This window comes from Phalacrocorax aristotelis, chromosome 1 (genome assembly GCF_949628215.1).
Source record: "Phalacrocorax aristotelis chromosome 1, bGulAri2.1, whole genome shotgun sequence".
NCBI lineage: Eukaryota > Metazoa > Chordata > Aves > Suliformes > Phalacrocoracidae > Phalacrocorax > Phalacrocorax aristotelis.
In genome coordinates this window covers 130,637,477-130,651,391 of record NC_134276.1, presented here as the reverse complement: position 1 = coordinate 130,651,391, position 13,915 = coordinate 130,637,477, and the positions used below count along the sequence as shown (strand labels likewise).

The 13,915-nt window shown below is 38.0% G+C and overlaps 1 protein-coding gene across 2 annotated transcripts in view; it reads right to left on the bottom strand.

Moving 5' to 3' along the window:
• The window catches only part of STXBP5L (syntaxin binding protein 5L), a 204,894-nt gene that overhangs the window by 171,295 nt on the left and 19,684 nt on the right, over positions 1-13,915 (bottom strand). The window lies entirely within an intron of this gene.

Below are 13,915 nucleotides of genomic sequence, written 5' to 3'. Positions count from 1 at the left end.
TCTGTTCTGTATGTTTTGAATGACTAAGATCAAGACTGAAGTCAGGTGGTAATTTTCCTGACAGGTGGCCACACTTCCCAGCATTTTCCCAGATTCACTCCCCCCCCAAAATGCAAATGCAATCTGGAAGTATACAACTGCCAAGAATATCTTCTTTTCTTGTCTCTTTGTGTGTGTACTGTTTCCTTTTTCCTCCCTTCAGATAGGAACTAAAATAACACACAGTGACGCACATCTGGGCAATGAAATTTTTACAACCTCTTTTTACATTAGAGGAATGTGCATACCGAGTCTATTTATCCTGTGATTTTATATAGCATATCTGTACATAACGGAACATTAAGCAAATGCCTGTGTAAGCCATCAGAGTGCTCAAAACCTGACTCAGAACAATTTCCATGTATGCTATGTATGCCATCCAACGACGATAATATGGAACCTAAAACCTATGGATCAAGCCTCGGCAATAGTAAAGTATATGGGGAAAATAAAGTATAGGATGTAATTGACTTATCCTTAACACATTACGCTGTTATGTTGCTATTGCAGCAGCACAATGCAAAAGAATATGGGAATCAGTCCTGAATTCTTTATGATCTGGAAGACAACACCTAAGAGTATCATCAGAAACATGCACACAAGCTTTCAGGCTAAATGCCATTGAATTAAATAGCTTGTGACTGAAGTGCCAGCCAAGAAATCAAAGAATCTATGCTCTTTACCCACCTCTCATTAAACACTGGGTCAAATCACTTTACCATCGAGTGCCTCCGTTTCCTCATCAGTAACTGGGATAGCTCTACTGATATCCATTTTAATAATTTTGATACTTGGTGATTAAAGGTCTCCCTAAGAGATACTGCTGTTTCCACATACTATAGTGTTGGTTTTTTGCAGTTTTAGTTCATATCACCACAGATTACAAATATTGATTTAGAACCATTCTATCTGAAAGTCAGCGCAAACCTGCAAATGTAAAATGGGAGCATTAAAAACTAATGAATTCTCTCTTCCTTTACATGCGATGCTTCTGAAGTGTTTAAACTTCCTTTTTAAAAAAACTGACTTTGATCCAGCAGGATTATATGACTCCCTGCACTTTGCTTGGTCTTACACCCATAGGCATTTCTTAATAGGAGAAACAGTCTTAGTTTTAAAAGCCCCTGGATGCCCAAATTCACTTCAAGTAAAGGCTATGTTACCTATTAAACATACCGATGCCATTCTTCCTGCAGAAGGTAGGAAAAAATATTTACAATGGAGATTTTATTATTACAAGAACAGTAGCTGGGCTAACAGTCCAAACCAATTTCTAATACAACTCTTTGCCCATTATCATAAAAAGCAAATATATGTTCTTGTTCAAAAAATTATTTTATTTTAATGAGAAAAATAAAGCCTGGGGGAAAATGCAGTCAAGCTATGTGGAGGTGGGAAGTACAACATTCATCTGGAATAACCTCATTCAACTCAGAAGAGTTACTCCAGATTTACACTAGCGTTCAGAGTATTAAGAGAGGTAAAGGAAAAAAAACAAATGTGAAATGTTTTGATCACATTGGAAATGGCAAGCTTACAAAACAATAATAACTACAGCAAAACCTGAGGAATCTCCTGGGTTACCCAAGGCTAAAGGAAGCAAACAAGAATATTAAAAAAACTTAATTGATTTAGCTTTTAACAGAGTGTATTGGTGAAGGAACCTTTACAAACTTGGTGGAAGAGCAAGATGTTGGCCATGTGCAATGTTGACAAATTCAACTTTAATTTCCACTCGAAGAAAAAATAAGTACAGTTGCTTACGCACATCAGGAGAATTTAAACTTACAGCAGGAATTCTAGGAAGGGATCTATGAATCCCTGTAACTAACTGTATATAAATTGTCGATGGATACATTTGTTGCAACAGAAAAGCCCCGTGAGAGATCCTATACACTTATGAGCTCAAAGCTGATACGAAGATTCACAGCTCAATTTATCTTTAAAAGATAACTCTACAAGATTCTGTTGTTAAAAATACCCTGCCTAAATTTCCAGAATCATGTCTGAATAATAATTGCAACGAGCAGTGACAACAAGAATCCAGGGCATATGTACTATGATTATGTAACCAAGATTGACTAGAACTGGAAAAAAAAAAAAGACAGCATCATTTCCATGGACAGCAGAAAAATACTCACTTAAATAACACTTGATAGTGTTGTACTTGCTCTTGCAGTTGGTTGATGAATAATCCATTTTCTAAATACGCATTTAAGAAAGTTTGTAAGTGAGAACCGACAGGTTTTCCTATTTTTTTAAAATGAAGGATGCTGGCAAGAGTCTGCTTGTCCCGAAAGGTTCTGCTGGTTCTTCAAACAGCTTGAAAACACTTCGTATCAAATTCTCAAACTACCTGGTTGAAGTAAGCTTTTTTTGTTATCATCCAACATACTTATTTCACAAGCAGCAACATGGGCAGATTAAACTTGGTCTTCTATATCTTTGATACCAGAATACCAGCATTCATAGCTTCATGGCATACTGACAGTCTTTCCCTTATAATCACAGCTGGAACCATAGACAATATAAGTTCCTTCTACTCCCTACTAAGGAAGAAGAAGAGAAAGCAAAAATGAAAAATATTGAATTGAAACTTGGAGCTATGGGCCCAGGCAGGCAGCATGAATTTAAGAGCTACTTTGGCATTACCAAATCTATCAGGTACTATTTGATCTTCCAGTGTAAAGTATTATTTATTAAAAACTTGTATGAAACAAACACATGAATCTATTATGAATTAGATACTCAATGTGTCTTGCTAAGATAACATGATCTACAAAATGAGGATAACTTTAGATGTTATAATTATTATAATTATCTAATCACTGTTCAAAATAGAATTTACAAACAGTCCTTGAGCACAGACTAGAGTGCAAGATGCCTGCTTTAAATTATGTGACTAAACCGTTAACCTATAAAGACACAGTTGTTCTTGCTTTTCCTACAAAGTGGAACACTCTAAAGTGAAAAATAACTCACAGGTATATATGGTCTGGCAGTAAAAATGTTGTTGTGTGTAATGGGATGTGTAGGTTTAAACTTTTTGCTGAGAAAATTGAACTGACTCTCCCATATCTCAAGTCAGTATACCCACAGTACAAGTCAGTGGATACAGGATGAGCACAAACTCTTAGAAGTAGCACCCACCACTGCATTTTATGTGCAGTCTGATTTTGTACACTTGCTCTGAGAAGGTATGCCAGATCTTAATCCTTTAAAAGAGGTTGCTGGAGAAGTGTCTAGTTGATTAATCATATCAGTACTCTATCATGAGACAGATGCTGAGCTACCTGACCCTCTTAAAACTAAGGCACTACACAAACAACACTTAAAGCATCTGAGATGTTCAGAAGCTCGGCTTTAGTTTCAGATGCCTGAATTCCAATTAAATCTTGCTTAGGCATTCCAGTGCAGTTTTTGATATTACAGATTTCAATGGGGCTGTTCCTGTGAGTAAAGCAGTGTACTCAGTCAGGTCTCACAGCTTCATGTTCTGTTATCTCCATATAGTGGTTTCATAAAATTCCCTCCCTTAACTTCTTAATTCTCCACGTAGGCAGATGTATCACTACGAATGTATATTGCTATCTCTCAAGTGCTCACATGACTTCTTAACCAAGCTCTCTCACACATAAATTGGATTACTTGGTTCCTTCAGGGAGTAAACAAACAAAATCTCTCACACCTTGAATGAGAAGTTAAACAACCCTCACTAAACTGCAATCAGAGAGAACAAACAAGTAGTCTAGAACATTAGCATAATGCAAAGAAAATATTCTTCAGTCTTAATGAATAAGTAACATGAATAATTGCTGAAATCTTGCAGAGGACAAGGAATAAAAGGATAAAATGAAACATGAAAGAATGGTGAATTTGTCAAATCATTTTGGCTTGAAAATATTGGGGAAAATATGTTGACATGTACAACTTAACTTAGTTTAGCGGTTCAATTCATACCTGCTGGATAACTCTCTAAAACCAGGAAAGACAGAGAGTGCTCCTTATGCCCTATTTCTGTACTGGCAGTTAGGTTACTCTCCACAGTGGAATAAGACATAAATAAGGAATCTCTTCTCCGGATCTCCACGAAGTTACTTTTATCTTCGAGGAGCCTCTTATCAATACACTATAGGGAAATAAAACTTACTTTGCTTTCTTGGTTTCATGAATGGCACCTAAAAAATTTTCACTCTAGTACTTACTTAATTTTGTGTTTAAAAATGGCCAAATTCAAAGCTAAGTTTTAATTTAATTTTTATCTAAGAGACTGCATTCTTGTCCCTCTTGTGAATTTGACTAATAAGATGAAATGCTATGTGAATAATCTACTGGTTAGCATGTATGACGTCTGTAGAAGGAATATAGGACAATTCTAACAAAATCACATATTTTAAATGAAGTTCCTCAATAGATAAGAGTATTGATGTATTGTGTTAGACACTCCTTATCTCGAAGCATTTAACTTAAAGTGAAATCTCTCAAACTACAAATTAAGATTAATACAACTGCTGCGAAAAAGAAAGCACTACTTGTTTGAACATTAGTCTGAGAGGGACTTATCCCATAAACCTTTGCTTATTTAGTTACAGGCTATCCAGGGAGCACTGCACTGGCCTTCAGTCTCTCTCTCTCAGATGACATTAGCACTTCATTGGCCATGTGATTGCACATGCCACCACTGCCCAGATAAAGTCTTTCTTATTTCTAATTTTCTTGCTCTTGCTTATACCATTTCTGAGTGGCACAATGGTACCCACTTCCTGGCCTACTCCCCAGTACAAGTTTGGATGATATTACAGTATTATACTCTGTGTGGTGCTTCAAAAGATGAATGCAATTTAAACCTGCCTCTGCAGAAGCTATGCTGGAAGTACATTTTAATGAGCCGATCCTCCTGGACCTCCTTTTCTGTGAAGGAAGATAGGCAGAACGATTTTGTGGGAGTCCTTACCACCATGATCACTTCATGTATGACTGACTGGAGATTCTGGTCTCAGAAAACAAGCTTGGATTTGTGGGACAGCATTATCCTCTGGATGTGAAATGATAAGCAGTTAATGCAAAACTTTCAGATGTGGAGCAGAATTGCGGAGCCCCTCTTCTGTAAACTAGTAGCATGACTTCATCATCCTTTCATGTAGTTTTGGAACTGCTTTCAAGAATGTCAGTCACCCAGTGAAGCCTTGCAACTCCAACTCTTACTTTTTAGGTAGTTACCAGTTTGCAAAAAAGTACACCAGCAGTGATCGATTGCCTCAGATACTGTCCTTCAAACTATCTTTCTTCAAATAGTAATAGCAGGAGATAACAGCAAAATCATCTGTGTCTTTGATCTCTGTGTGTTCCTAAACCATGAAGGGGAGAGCCAGTTCATGAAATGCACACTTCTATCTAATGCACAACTTAGGGTTCTATACCCAAACCTCGTGAACTACGTCCTCATGCTATGCAAGCATTGGAAACCCACCATTGTAGACTTAGAAGCAGTCTTCATCAGAAATCATTGTCTGTGCCTTACCTAACTCTGGCCTAAGAGCTGACGAAGACTAATGCCTTATTTACCATCAGAGGCATGATCTTTAACACAGCTTGGGAGCTTGTCTACACCAGAATAGATGTTGCGTAATGTCCATGCTGCTGAGTCATGAGAATATACCTTGACAACAATGGAGTCGATTTCTGGTTTGACTGGCCCTTAGGACATGCAGGCATGAAGTCAGAAGTGCTTGTCTGAGTGCAAGGGGTTATGTAAGAGACTGGAGGTTAATGTTCTCAGTTCTCTCCAAATCATAGGTGCCTGCTGTCCCTCATAAAACCTCTGCAAGCACTTAGGGCAGCCTTTCCATTGAGACAGGAATAGTAAGGACCAGTTCTTTTTGAAGCACTACCTGCTACATTCTGCAAATGATCCAGGCACTGATGATGGGAGGATGGTACCCACCTACATGCTACTTGGCATGCTTATTGAGGGTTATGAACGTACTGTGTGTCCAGAAGGGGACTGAGTGGGTTGGTAGAAATGTGCTTAGGTGGTGATGACTTCTACATACAAATTTCTAAACTACCTTTGACTTTCTTCACACCAACACTAAAAAGGAATAGGGTCCCAAAATTTCTAGGTCACTTCCCCTCCGTGTACTCCCTCTGGATGAGGAAATTGATGCTATGCTTACATTCTTTGATGCCCCCTAAGACTTGGCTGATTCAGCTCTTCACTTTCTGACAGCTAGTGATCCACAACCTCTTTTGGACAAGCTTGGTTTCTCCAGTGATGTTCTCTTTTTGATGAGTGGCTTTGAATGCTACTCTGAAGCACTCAGGAAACACCTTGGTTCTTGACTTGAACAGTTTCCTTAGAAAAATATGTCATTCAGAGGCTGCTTTGCACTGGTCAGGAGAAAGGTGGCGATTGAAAGAATATTGCTTTTTTGCTGCCACTAAAAAAAAGACAGGTCAGGGCTGAGGAATAGAAATATAAGAACTATGAGAACTGGAGCAAAACTAGGTCACAGTTAGGGAAAGAGAAGCTGAACTGGCCACGGATGAGGGAAAAGAACCTCATCAAGGAAACCTGATGAGGGAAAAGCAGCTTTTCAAGGAAACCTTCCCTTTCCCCTCTCCTCAGTGAGATCATATTTTCTGTTTTGTCCGTCTCCCCATTTTTCAGAGCTCAGGAAAAATTACACATTTGTCCTACACCTACACCTAAGCTTTTGGTTGAAATAGTGTGTAACTCTGTTCCATCTCATACCGAACCACCAACATGTGGTTCATGTTCCTTGCTGCAGAAGATCCTCACAGCTGGATCTCTTTGGTTCCAGAAACTTCTAAAGATCTTCCACATTGGTATTGCCCATGCAGAGACAATTATTCACAGTCATTGCAGTCTTTTTACCTCATAACAGGCGTTCAACCCTTCCCAGCTCTGTTTTGTCCATAACCTCCCTCCATAAAGAAAATATGTGCAAGAAAGGCACCTAACTTTAAGAAGTCAAGAATTTAAATTGAATGAGTGCCTGTAGCTAGACAGAAATAGGTCTCTTTTTTCACAAGGCAAAAAAGAAACCCAGGGTATTTATGTACCTATGTACTTTGTGGGGTTTGGTTTTTTTTAAGATAGTAGTTTTCCTAAGTTATTTGGAGAAATATAACTTCTCTCTCCCATGAAGATAAAAGCAAAAGAAGAAAAGAGTCAAAATAAATAACTAAGTGCATAGTATGACTACAAATTTCTGTGTTTTAAAGGATGTTTGCCAAATTTAGGTCATGGATATTTATCTAAAAAAGATAATTAGCAGACTGGAAAGGAGGGCAAATTGATGTGCACTACTTCCTATGCATGACAACACTTCTGTTGATGACAGAAAGTTTTGAACAAAAAAGGTAGGGAAAGCTCTGAAGCTCACACAAAGTCTCATTAAGACGCATCACTTTGAAATGGTTGACTATCACCACTAGTCATCATTTCAATATCACAGTAAGGTCTGGGTTTTTTTATTGAACTCAATAAAATTCTTGAAACAAACATCCAGAAAGCATTTTTTTTCAGATAGTGATCATAAATGCAGTCATCAGCTCCAATTAAAATGCTGCCAGACCCATCCACCTGTATGCCATTTTTATGTGCATCTCCAAATATATGAAAACCTATTTTTAATTAGTAGATTTGCTTGCAGATGTCAGATTCCATTTTTACCTCCTAGATAAACACCAACTGAAAGTGAAGGAAGCTTACTACATTTAAGTGTAACGTATTTAACCGGTTTACTTAAAAAGCATGACGGAGGCTTGGGAGACCAATGGACTCAATTTATGCATATACGCAGAGACCTACTGTGTATACATATGTGAGTACACATGTAACCAGATGCGCAGTAATCTGAGTATAGAGTTAAAATTCACCAAACTCTGGTTCTGTCAGATTTATCTTACAGGTAAATTTGATTATTTTTACATATTTTACAATTTTTTTTCTTGTAGATTGACAATAAATTAATGTATGTAACAACCTATTTAGGCATCTAGGTATATAAAAATAAATATACATATGTGTTGATTCCCAGGGGAATTTTTAAAAGAACTTATGTTAGGAGCGCTGACTCTCAGTGAGGTTTATGTTCCTGAATCACTCAAGTGCGCTCTGGAAAAATCCCAAATACATTCCAGAATGAGATAAAGATGAAATGCATCATTGATGCTTGATGATTCTTCCAAGTCAAATAACAGAACTTTGGGTTTTATGATCTTGTCTGTGCTTCCCCCATTCCATCTGCCCAATAAATCACATAGAGTAAACAGCATGGAACACAGTTGGCTTATTTTAAGGATAAAGATCTCCTAAAACCTTGTTTAGATTAAGAGACAGCAGTTCCAAGGAGAGTAATCTGTCACACTTTATATTTAGATGTTATGCCATCCTTCTCACAGACCAAAATCTCAAGTTATATTCTCTTTTTTTCTTTTAAAGTACATCCAACCTGATGTCAGACACTCTTTACCACACTTTAACTACTGTAAAATTCCATGCCTTCTCAGAACTCTGCAGGCGATGATTTAATTAGTGCTATTTGTTTTCTTTGCCTGATTTTTTTCTAGAGCACACAAACAACCTCAGTTCTACCTCCCGGTAATACGGTCCTCCTGTGTGCATCCGCTGCTGAGGATCCATGCTTTTCAATAGGGCTATCTTAGGCTTAGATTTCACCTTCCCCTTTACTTGGGATAGTAACTCTAGAATCAAATATATGATTATTGGCTGTTTCACAGAAAGAACGGAGATAATCTTACAGAATCATAGAATCATTTAGGTTGGAAAAGACCTCTAGGATCAAGTCCAACTGCCAAATCCACCATTAAACCATGTCCCTAAGTGCCACATCTACATGTCTTTTAAATACCTCCAGGGATGGCAATTCTACCACCTCTCTGGGCAGCCTGTTCCAATGCTTGACCTCTCTTGCAGGAAAGACATTTTTCCTAATATCCAATCTAAACCTCCCCTGACACAACTTGAGGCCATTTCCTCTTGTCCTATCTCTAGTCACTTGGGAGAAGAGACCAACACCCACCTTGCTACAACCTCCTTTCAGGTAGTTGTAGAGCACGATAAGGTCTCCCCTCAGCCTCCTCTTCTCCAGGCTAAACAACACCATTTCCCTCAGCCACTCGGCATATGACTAGTTCTCCAGACCCTTCACCAGCTTTGTTGCCCTTCTCTGGATACTCTCCATCAACTCAATGTCCTTCTTGTAGTGAGGGGCCCAAAACTGAACACAGTACTCGAGGTGCGGCCTCACCAGTGCTGAGTACAGGGGCACGATCACTTCGCTACTCAGGCTGCCCACGCTATTCCTGATACAAGCCAGGATGCTGTTGGCCTTCTTGGCTGTCTTGAAGCCATGTTTTCTTTTTCACAAAATGTAATTAAAATAAGTATTGTTGTAATGTGTTTGATATTCAGAAATCACCCTTGCCATCAAAGTATGGGAAGAAACACATAAAACAGGCCAGAAAACTAATTCCAAATATGATCCAAAGGCAGAATCTATCTTTAGCAGAGCCTGTAGAATTTTTGTGATTTGCAAATGGATTTACATGAAGAATATTTTTTTAAATGTAAGCAAAAGATAGGTTATCTTCCATACCACTCAAAATTGAAAGGCGTATTCTTCTTTTTGTAGCAAAGTTCATAGACAGCTGCATTCTGCCAAAGCTGAATTTCTGTGATACAATCTCATATAGTAAGACAAGTCAAGCTAAGCAGCTACACATGCCAAAAATTCTATTTCTCCTCTACCACCCTCTCTGTCCAGTCCCAACTGTGCACTCCTTCCAGCTTCCTTATGCATCATTCTGACTAGCACCAGAGGTAAATACCAGGTAATCTGGCAAAAAAAGTAACACAGCAAAAAAGAACTAGTATTTTGCCAGGTTGGTGAATTAGATTGCTTACAGAAATATCTGATAAGCACCAGAGTCCGAGCAAGGAAAGCATAAGGACAGTGCAGCTAAGTGAAAGGTGGGGACAGAGCAACACTTCCACTTCCATGTGCTAGTAAGTCAGAATAATTTTGTTTCCTTAGATATAAAATGGCTGCTATATTGTCTGCTAACATTGGAATACAGCAAGCTGTTATGTCTATCAGAAAGGCCTTGCATGTGTTGTGGATGGCTTACTTTTTTTTCTCAAGCAACAAACAGTGAATATGAAGGTTTGCACACCCCATAACCTGCATCCATGACAACATGAAGCCTGTAAGTCTAAAGAACATGCATTAATGACAACACCAGACAACACTAAAACATGTCCAAAGACATATTACTAATTTAAGCCTGTTTGATGATGGATAAGCTTTCAGTGGCATGCAGGCCATTCTGGACCCAGTAAGTTGTCTTCCTTGCACTGGATTTAAGACAAACTTTCTCTCATTTCTTAATAAGCAAAGGTGGTAATAGTTATAGAAGAGCCTCTTTCAGAATTTCTTACTGCAGCTGACTGCCAAATAATCAGCAGCTGAATACAAAAATGTAGATGTTCTGTTCTATATGTTTGAAGTAGGTGGCTGTATTGTCTAAGCACATGTTTGATATGATGGAAGAAGTCCAAAGGAAAGGACTCAGTGACTCCAGAAAGTACCAATAATGAATTTTAACAAGAATTTTTGAGCTGAAAAAAATGACAATATTGAAATATGCATTGTGAAATCTGAGAGCAACATGCCACTTCTTCGCATCTGATACTGGAATAATCATTGCTAACACTGATTTTAATCTATTTATTCAGATCAAGAATGTGACAAACTCCAGACTTATCTTTTTTCCTCTGACATGAGGAAGAGGCTTAAGTCTGATCAAGTCTCTTAACTTCTCACCCCCTTGTATGGTGATTCATAACCTTCTCTGACAGTAACCAGAGACTGCACACTTCATTTTATTATGTGTAATGTCAGAAGGTCCTCCAGACTGGGACTAAAGAAGAAGGATATGGAGATGATAAGAACAGGAATTCAATTTCATAGACCATCTGAATGTGTTTGCCTGAAGCAAGGATAGTCCAGGTAGAGTGGTATCAAGCAATGATCTGAGCAATGATCAAAGGTATGGGAGCTGAGAACAGGCTTCAAATAGGGAAAAAGTCCTCAGATGGGAAATAAAATTTGCTGTGTTTAGGACAAAGGAAAAGAATGACCAGATAGCATAGCAATTGTTTCAAGAGTGGATTTTTTTCTCTTTATTTGCAGATTTTGTTAGCTTGTGTTGGTAATAGGAAGATATTTGTTCATTGATGATTTGCAGCACACACTCATTCTGTGGGCTGGAGCATAGCTGTCCCTATGAGGATCCAGTACCCAGTAGTTATCGGTGTAGGTAAAACCTACATTTGTTTGAAGTTCCTCGAGAATCCCTCAGAGACTGCTAGGAGCAGTAGAGCATAGCAACAGCAATTCCCATTGCTATAGAAGCTATAGCAGTTGCATCTAAAGTAGCCTGAAAAGAAATCTAGGAGAAGACAAATTGACTGCTATACCAAAACGAACTTTCATTTATCTCTGTACTCCAATGACAACTTATGCATAATATACTCTATTTCAGACCAATTTAGCATAGTCAATTTCAGTACTGTTGCTGGATCATTTTAAATGATCACCTGAAGGTGTGATATTAAACATTCATTCGCAACACAGAGGTACGCACTTCATTTTCTTTAGAAGCGGTTTGCCTTTCAAGACCTGTTAACTTGTGACCAATAGAATTACCAATGCTTTGTGAATCTTTTAGAAAGACAAGGAAACAACAATGCCATTACATGACTTACGCTGGTCACTGGAAAACTTGTTCTACATCATTACATGAATAGTAAACATAAATTCTGTCTTGCTATGCCTTTGTGTTGCCCAGCACAGAGTCTGATCCAAGCTAGGCCCCCTTTTGGTGCTACCAGTAAACAAACAAATAATCTGGTGCATTTCTCTGCTGGTAGCCAAATAGTCTGTCCTTTCACTCCACCTACAGTACTGTTTAGAAGCACCAGCCAAAATCAATGTATGTGTGGAATGAATTCTCTTTCTGTTCTTTTACACATTCATGGCAAAATGAAATTGTGCAGCTCTGTTAAAAAGCATTTTTACAGGATACTGTGGAAGACATAAAGCCATTGAAATCTATACTCTTTCCAGTTTGCTTAAGAAAATTCCATTATGAATCATATTTTCAGATTTAATTCTAAATCTATTACATCTTGACTTGAATTTTATTGCCTGATTTCAACAATTACAAATGGATACAGCAAGACTGGCTTAAATGAGTGGTGTTCTGTGTGTGGTCCCAGGCCCTCTTTCACTGATTACTGTTCAGCCTTGTGTACAAATGGGAAGTTAATAGCCCACAACCAGGCTTTTTACGTAGTATGTTCTGTGAACCTTTGACAGCCAAATGGAGAAGACTTAGTTAAAATGAATAAATAAATAATTCCTTTTATGCCACCCTCTGTCTTCAAAGTACAGCTTCCATTAACTCAGAGCTCAGTTAAGCAAACCAGGCTCTGTGTATCTAAGCTGAGAAGCATTTATGTTATGAGATGACATCTCTGAAAAAAAAAAAAAATCTAATTCCCTGGTAATCTTGATGCTCTTGTTTGATTCAGATACTAGAAGTAGTAAAAAGTGTTCTGTGAATGAGGTAGGAGTTTGCTAGCAAAACTGGAGAAGAGATATTAAAGGGAAGCATGCTTTGAAAAACATTCTTCTCCCTTCTTCCTCTTCATAATCTGTTTCCACAGAAGATACATGGTGAGTTCTATATAAGGTATGGTGTATAGCTAATTTTCCACCTCGTGCTCCATTCCTGTGGCAGGGGACATGCAGGTTTAACTTAATTTTACACAAACCTGTATTAATTCAGGCTCTGTACCTGCATCCTCCTCAAAGGAGGGATTTATAAAGGTATAAGATGCCTAGCCAGCACTGCTCCTACAAAAGCCGGGTTGCTGAGATGGAAAGAAGAGGTGGGCTTGGGAGTCAACCTTCTGCAAGGTCTTCTTCCTACATCTACGTTTCCCATTAAGTTCCCAATACCCCTACTCACAGAAAATATCAATGAAGTTTCCAGAGACAAAGCTCCAGCTTTCTAACCTTGCATACCTCCCAAAAGAAGAAAGCCAGATTACTAGACTTGTGCATTCCCGGAACTGCACAAATTCAAGGGGGGTTTCCTCTTTGTAGTTGAACAGAATACATTCAGTCTACTTGATATAAGTAAATACTAAGAGTAGAACTATCAAAGCAAAGACTGTTACACAACTGGAGGTTTAGCTGAGTCTTGTGAGAAGTTCTGGATCAGATAGAAAATGAGGCTTAGGAAAATGCAACTGTTCAGAACAAGAGCAGGCAAAAATGGAGAAAAAGTCTTAGTCATGTTCCATGAAGCACAGGCTGGTTCTCCAGGAGGATATTTTTCTTTACTTTGTAACCTGCCTTTGGGTTCATTAGGTTTATAGTTACCTTGGGAACAGTGGTAGCAAAAAAAAACCAAGAAAAAGATTAGATTGGTATTTTATACAGCACTGTCCCCTACTTTAAACCCAGAATTTATTTAACTACAAAAAGGTTGCAAAAAATATTGTTTTATTGCTTCCATATACTGTAACTTTTAAACCTTCCTTTAACAGTCTTCATTATTTTTTCCTTACTTTATATGTATTTTCACCAAATTGGAATATATTTGAACCATGACAAACTAAGAAAATTATGCAGAGAAACATTTTGAAATACATCACATTTAAATATTCTCCTCAGATTTTTTTTTAAATCTCATTTTTCAAATTTTCATTACTTCTATATTAAAGTTATTCTGTGTAGACTTCTAACTTAAAATT